The sequence below is a fragment of the Solea senegalensis genome, linkage group LG12 (assembly GCF_019176455.1).
Source record: "Solea senegalensis isolate Sse05_10M linkage group LG12, IFAPA_SoseM_1, whole genome shotgun sequence".
NCBI classification, from domain to species: Eukaryota; Metazoa; Chordata; class Actinopteri; order Pleuronectiformes; family Soleidae; genus Solea; species Solea senegalensis.
Window position 1 is genome coordinate 2690214 of NC_058032.1, and position 7066 is coordinate 2697279.

Consider the following 7066-nt stretch of genomic DNA (forward strand, 5'->3'; position numbering starts at 1 on the left):
GCGCGTCTCCGCTCGGCGCGCCTGAGATCCTTCTCGGCATCACACCCACAAGTGAGGAATGTTAATAAGAAAGGCGAAGGGAGACGAAAAGAGCCGAGTCTGCGCTACACTTTGAGCTGCCTTGGGTTAAGGGGATATCACAGTTGTCTTTAATGAGCAGCATGAAGACGCACATTCATTAACATCCTTCATTATTGTGGAATGGGTGCTGTTTTTTTTTATTATTATTATTTGTGATGTCTGCCATTTGGTCCTTCTTGTTGACTGATTAGTTTGGGTTCCTTTGATAGATGTTGCTCATTATTTTGTTGCCACAGAATTTATATCAGTGAAGATTTTCAGCAGAAATATTTCCCCCTCCATTTCTATCAAGACCATGTGACTGAATAACTAGATCTCACAGATGGCACACAGACAACACAGGAGAGCATTCTCTAATGTGTCTGTCATATCAGTAATTGTGTTTCATTATTTTCCACGGAATCATTAACTGTGGAATTAACAAATACGGCAAGGATTAATTAATCTGAATCTTGATCAGTTGTCTGCAAAGTGTTCAACATTACAAATGACTCTACATAGTGAAATGTGTATATTTATTATAATAATGTATTAACATTTCTGATGACACCGTTTGTTTCTTGTTTTTGTCTTATTGTAACACGGCGAGCTTCATTTTATAGAGCCCATCATGATTGATGCATACATGACACAATGACTTATTGATAATGTAAGAATCAGATTCAGAAGAGAGATTTTAATAACCTGTAAGTCATGCTTTTAATATGAGAAACATTCAATGTGGTTGTTAATTTAATCACATAAGTAATAAAGTACATTTGCAAACATGCATTAAATATATGCTGTGGTTTGGAATCTTGAAATGTTTTTGGTCACTTTAACCCCACCCCCATGGCATGTTAATGTCCCACCTGTCATAATGACAAAACTATGCAAGTGCATCAGCTGGAAGCCATCTCTCATACTCTTCTGGAATCATTATCAGATTAATATCTTCTCTCCCCCACCTCTCCTCTGTTCCCTATTTTTCCATTCACCCCTACTGGCTGAGGCAGATGGCTGCACATCTTTGAGTCTGGTTCTCGGAGACTCCTTCCTGTTTAAAGGGAGTTTTTGTATTTTAATTTTCTTCACTCCACTGACCCCTGGTACATGTTTTTGTTGTGTAAATATGTGCATGTTTTGGCCTTAATATGTAAAGTGCCTGAGATAATGTAAGTTGTGATTTGCTGCTATACAAATAAAACTAAATGGAATTGAACAAATCTCCTCTTTCAACATGGCTCTAGCACTCGTTTCCACCAAATCTAACTCGATTACTGCGTGTGCCATTTTGAACTGGGCTAAATGGAGAATAGCTGTCTCACCGCCAACAGGAAGTTAACGGCAATCGTGTCGCCTGGTTCAGTCATATTCACATCTTAGCTTGCACAGACAGATGTATATTAATCACTGGAGTGTGTCAGATGGCAGTCAGGGAGCAAACTAATGAGTCTGAGAGTGGAGGGGAGCAGAAGGTGGCAGCCGTTAAAGCAGCATGGTGCAGAATATTTCAGCACCACGGACAGCACATCACACAAAACACTGGCTCCCGGTCAGACAACTTTTCAGATCCATTAGTGAACACATGAGAAGGATTGAAGGGGACATTGTGGAATCATTAATATGGCTAATGTTTTCTAGGTTGTGCTTGTCTTTAACATTAACCAAATTAATGATGGAGCTACCTTGTTAACAGTGAAAAGTGTTTGGATAATCAATTTCTTTATCAATAGATTACTAAACATACTTTATTTTTGTTCCTACAGTGACAAATTGACAATGTGACTGTAACGGCAGCTTGAAACATTAACCAACAACACGACTGTTGTTACATTGTGTTGCTAAACTCTGATTGTAAAACCAAGGATGTAGATCCAAGGTTTTGTTTGGATTGAGAATGTCCCTTTAATATCTCATCTATAGAGCTGTAGTCCTAAATGCAGGTGTTGACTTTTAGAGGGACTTGACATTGGAAATCTGCTCTCTAATATCACCATGAAAATCCCTTAAATGAGGAAGTGAGTCACACAATCACAGATTGTATTTCACTGCTTTACATAGGTTCATTTGTTTGACCTTGTGACAAGGTTCTGTCACGCATGGATTAACTCTACCACCGCTTGATTAAAAGGTAATTTTCTGTTTTGATTATCTTACGGCACATTCCTCAATGCTGAATAATGGATAATTTAACCTTCCTCCAGCTGAAAAGCATCTTAATGAGGAGCAAAAAAACAACAGTAACTCATAATGAAATCATGAACCCATCGGCTGCGTGAGAAAGTTTTTGAATTCTTTGAGACACTTTAGACGACTGTAAATAAAATAATGTTAAATTTGCTCCATGAAGCCAACCAGGACGTAAGAATATATTGAATAGCCACCAGGGGGGGCGACTCCCATGGCTGCAAGAAGAACTCTTTGAATGGAAGTCCAATGAGCTTACCTCTCAATGTCATTTTTATAAATGATGTTCCTGTGTAGGGTTTTCTCCGGGTTCTCCGGTTTCCAAAGGTTTAGGCAAATTGGACACTCTAAATATAGAGCGTGAGTGAATGGTTGTTTGTCCCTGCGATGGACTGGCGATCTGTCCAGACTGTGAACCCGCCTTTTCGCCCTATGTCAGCTGAGATTGGCACATGTGAAGGATAAAGCAGTAACAGTGTAACTGATGAGCTATTGTTTCTGTGAACGTGCGGTTGAAATCCTCAGCAAAGCACTGGTCAAATTGTGAATCTTGAGGCTTCACAATGGGTGTTTAGAGTTTTATGGGTGAATTGTTTTCGTACATGGAAATGAAGACTGGTGAATCAGCGTTTGAACTTCAGAATTATGTGATAGAAAATATTGCATCGTTGGTGTTTTTGGACTATTTATCACTGTATTTAAAGCTTTTCATATATTTTGTATGTCATATGTTGATATGATTGGATTACTGTATGGTTTCTGTAAAACTGACTTTGAGAGATTTTATTTGTCATCAAATGAGCTGAGCTGTTCTCTTCGTTCCAGTGTCTTGCTCAAAGGCACTTCATCGTGACACTTGTGAGCTTGTGATACATAAACGTTGTTTGTTGTTGTTGTTGTTGTTGTGGAGGATCTGACACATGCAGGACCTTCCTGTAACAGACAAATGCCTATAGCCACATTAGCTGCAGAGCACAGATACTATGAATGCTCTTTATCTTCTAGGAATACACTGATGCCATAAAGGAAGCCTGTGTTATCAATTGTTTAAATTGTTTAATTTCTCACTGTGAAATTAGCCTCCGTGTTTGCACTGACCTTCAAGAACTGAAAAGCTGAGATTAATTGAATCCACTGAAGTTAATACACCACTAAATAAACAATATGCAAATGTATGTTCTTAAACTGACTGCATGATGAGTAATTATCTGTTTTTGACATTTCCGGGGGGCAGAAGAGCACAAAGCAGGTGAATATTTATTTTGATTTTTTTCACTTTATTATGGGAATTTTCCATCCAGCTCAACTGCATTTATGTGGAAACATTATGCACCGCTGCAGTGCAGCCCTCAAGCTCTGGTAAACATTAGTTTAAAATGTCCACATAGAATTAAATACCCAATACTTATCTTCGCCAACACAGGCAGAATGACACCCACAAGTGGACAACGGGCTGTAAAATATGTCATATTACAAGCAATACTGCACATAATGTATTAGTGATGACATAAAACTTGCAACTTGTTTATTGAGTGCACATTTTAATCTCAAAATAATTGCCCAGATAGACTGAGCATCCCCACAGTTCATAATGTGTGTGACGTTTTTATTACCTGAGGCAAAACTCTGATGCCCACTGCACTGTGCTATGAAACAGCTGAGCAGGAAAACTTCCACAAACATAAAAAGCGTGTAGAGGAGCATATTACACTTACAGTCTACAATAGATCAGACAAACGGGACAAAAGAAGGCGTTCATGCATTTGTCTGAAAACTGCATTGCATGAGTAAGACTGTAAAAGTGTTGAGAACCTTTAAAAAAACAATCACTAATGCACATTATTTCTTGTATTATCATGTTGATTTAATACATTTTGGAAGTGAAGCTTTCATTTGTCCTCCAGTGCATGACAATACAGCTGAACTGGAAGGTTTTCTCGCTGCCAGTTGATGAGAAAGTTGTGTCTGGCAACGATTTGAATGTATTGTAGTAGTGTTTGCTCACACAGTGAAGAGGTGATGTGAATACATAACAACGCCTTCAGACGGAGAAGTTGCTAAGCCAAGCATGCTGTCATTTTAAAACCTCTGAGGAGTCAAACCTGCAGGGATCCGTCACAAGCTCTGAGAGACTGCAGAGACTTTGACCGCATTGGCTTGCATGAATAGCCATAGCAGACACGTTCTCTGTTTGACGTCTGAAAAACTGTTTCATTTCTGGATCAGATGTCCAAACAAAATTAAATTAAACAATTTATGTCTAAAGACACAGTTGCATAGTTTTGTTTTTTTTCATTCTGAAATGTGTGTGTAGTTACTGAGACTTCCTATTTAATGAGAACAGAATCAATGCGTGGACATTTAAGGTCACATCATGATGTTGATTATTTTTCTAGACTTTACTTCAACAAACAAGTTAAAGAAAACCACAAGGTGTTGATGAATGAGGCCCATAAAACACACTGAATTCACTAAAATGTAGAAATCTCCTCTGAAGCAAAAGGAAATGAATGTCCTGTATTTACATTTCTGGTATTATACTTGTTACATGTTGTTACTATTGTAGTGTCATTGTTACCTGGTGATTCACTCCATCTTGTTGCGTTCATGTGTTCATATTCTGGTTATCATATCTTTTTTTACTCCTTGATCTCTGTCTTACCAATGACGCTTCCTCTCAAACCCTTTCATGTTTCCACCTGAGCTCAGAGTTTATTCACTTCTCATTTTACGACCATATGCACAAAGTAAAAAAGTAGTAAAATACAGTAATATAGAGGTAATAGGGTTTTTTTAGGTCATGATAATTTGGAGTGAGTGCACTGGCTTTTGTTTTCTCTTCATCTTCATTCCAATTTTCCACGCCTTTTTGCTTTTACCATCCTCTCCCTTTTTCATTCACTATCAGGCTTTTTTAGATCTGATGATATTTCACCTCCAGCACTTTGTCACTGTGCCCTTTAGTCTGGTTTGTCTGCTTTGAGCAGAACTAACGCCAATGATGGGACCTGCAGTCACAGCCAAAGTGGCTTGAACTGAGCTCTTCACCACCTTGACCTCTGACAGGAAATGGCATCCTTCAAAACTACCTCGCAGTCCAAAAAAGGGAGAAAATGCCACCAAACAGCAGCCTGCGAGAGAGAGAGAGAGAGAGTGGAAAATTGCAGCTGACCTTAAATCATCTGTGGCATTCAGAAAATAGCCTATTATATCTCAGGTTTCAGATAAAACCTCGAAAATTGCCTTGTGACACTGTACAAATGTGAGTAAACTAACAAATACAGAGTGCACAGGTCACTGATGTGGCTTTACTTCAAAATGGGCGAAAAAATACGCACCCGACTACAAGACGTGATTTTAAGAGCGCCGCTATTTCTTTGATTGAGAAAATCCTTTGAACAAAAACCAACTGCTCCCATCTCACGATTAAAGTTTGTGTGACTCTATATGTCTATGATGAAGAGAGGAAGGTCACAGGAAGGTGTCAATGTATTGTATGTGATGCTGTTTCAGTCTGAAAACAAAAGGTCTTTCCTAAACTGGGGACCGTCGTCCGAGTGCGTGTCTCCTTGTGAGTTTTTAGTAATAAATAAAAAGATGTGTCTGGACCGCACAAGCACCCACGCTCTTTGGCTCTTTGATGCATCCCTGACAATGAAGTGATGACATTTGTCTCACTCGTGTCTGCACTTCAGTTCAGTTGTGTCATTTTAAAAAAAGCCAGACTGATGTTGACTCATGTGTGGCCCCTCGCTCGGTCCGACAGTCGCTTCCTCTTCCTCGCTTCCTCCGACAAGGTTTTTATCTGCTTCTTTTTCACCAGCTCTGCCATAATGGACGTCTGAAATAATGCTGTCACTACCTTGATCTCATAGCCGGTACCTGGCTAGGGTTCTCACAAGACTTCACGGGCCCTCTTGATTCTGAAGACTCCGGGCTGGCAGTAAGGCCGGTTTTCCCCAAACAGATAGTAGAGGGAGTGGAGACAGACTCCCAGTCTCCACCGCAACAAACCATTTAACCATCACAATGACTCTGAAGCTGTTAAATGAGGGTCAAAATGCTCCTTTGCATGTCTGTTCTTTAGATGACACACAAGGGGAAAAAAAAACAATCAGTCCGTCGGGTCAGGAGGGAGGCCGAAATGTTTGTGAGCACTAAAACTTACCTTTAGGACATAAAAGCACAACACTGATGTTTAGAAGCCTCATGAAAGCCTTGCACAATAAACGAGCTTCCAATAAGCCCCACGGCCTCTCCTCCCCCCACCGTTCCTTCACTAATCATGGCCTGACTGGCTGTCACGGTGCGAGGTTGCCTAGCGAGAGGTCATGTTGGATTAGAAAGCAGCCTGTGTGATATAGGTTACTGCACTGTGCTCGTCGCAGGGTGCTGGTGTGCAGAGTCACACGACACGGGGCATGTTGACAGTAATTGTGTTCAAAATATAAGAAACTGTAGCACAGTATGTGGTGTATATTCAAAAATCTTATAAAGGATTGAGTCTAATAATGAATTTGACAAATAATGAAAGAATTATTGTGTTACATTGCAATTATCAGTATTTATTAGTATTTTCTTTTACTATGTTTTTGTTCAATTTAGTTGCTAGTTTTGTGTAGTGTGTATTGGTTTGGGTAGTTACCGATGGTAACGGTTCACAAGTAACTAGATTAACTAGAGCGAGAGAAGCAGAAAGGGATATCTTTGGTTCTTTCTTCTTGTTTTTGGATAATAAAACCACAAAAAATGGCAATAACCAGAAACTCTATGAGATAAACCAGATACTATGCATGCAATTTAACATATAGTGTAA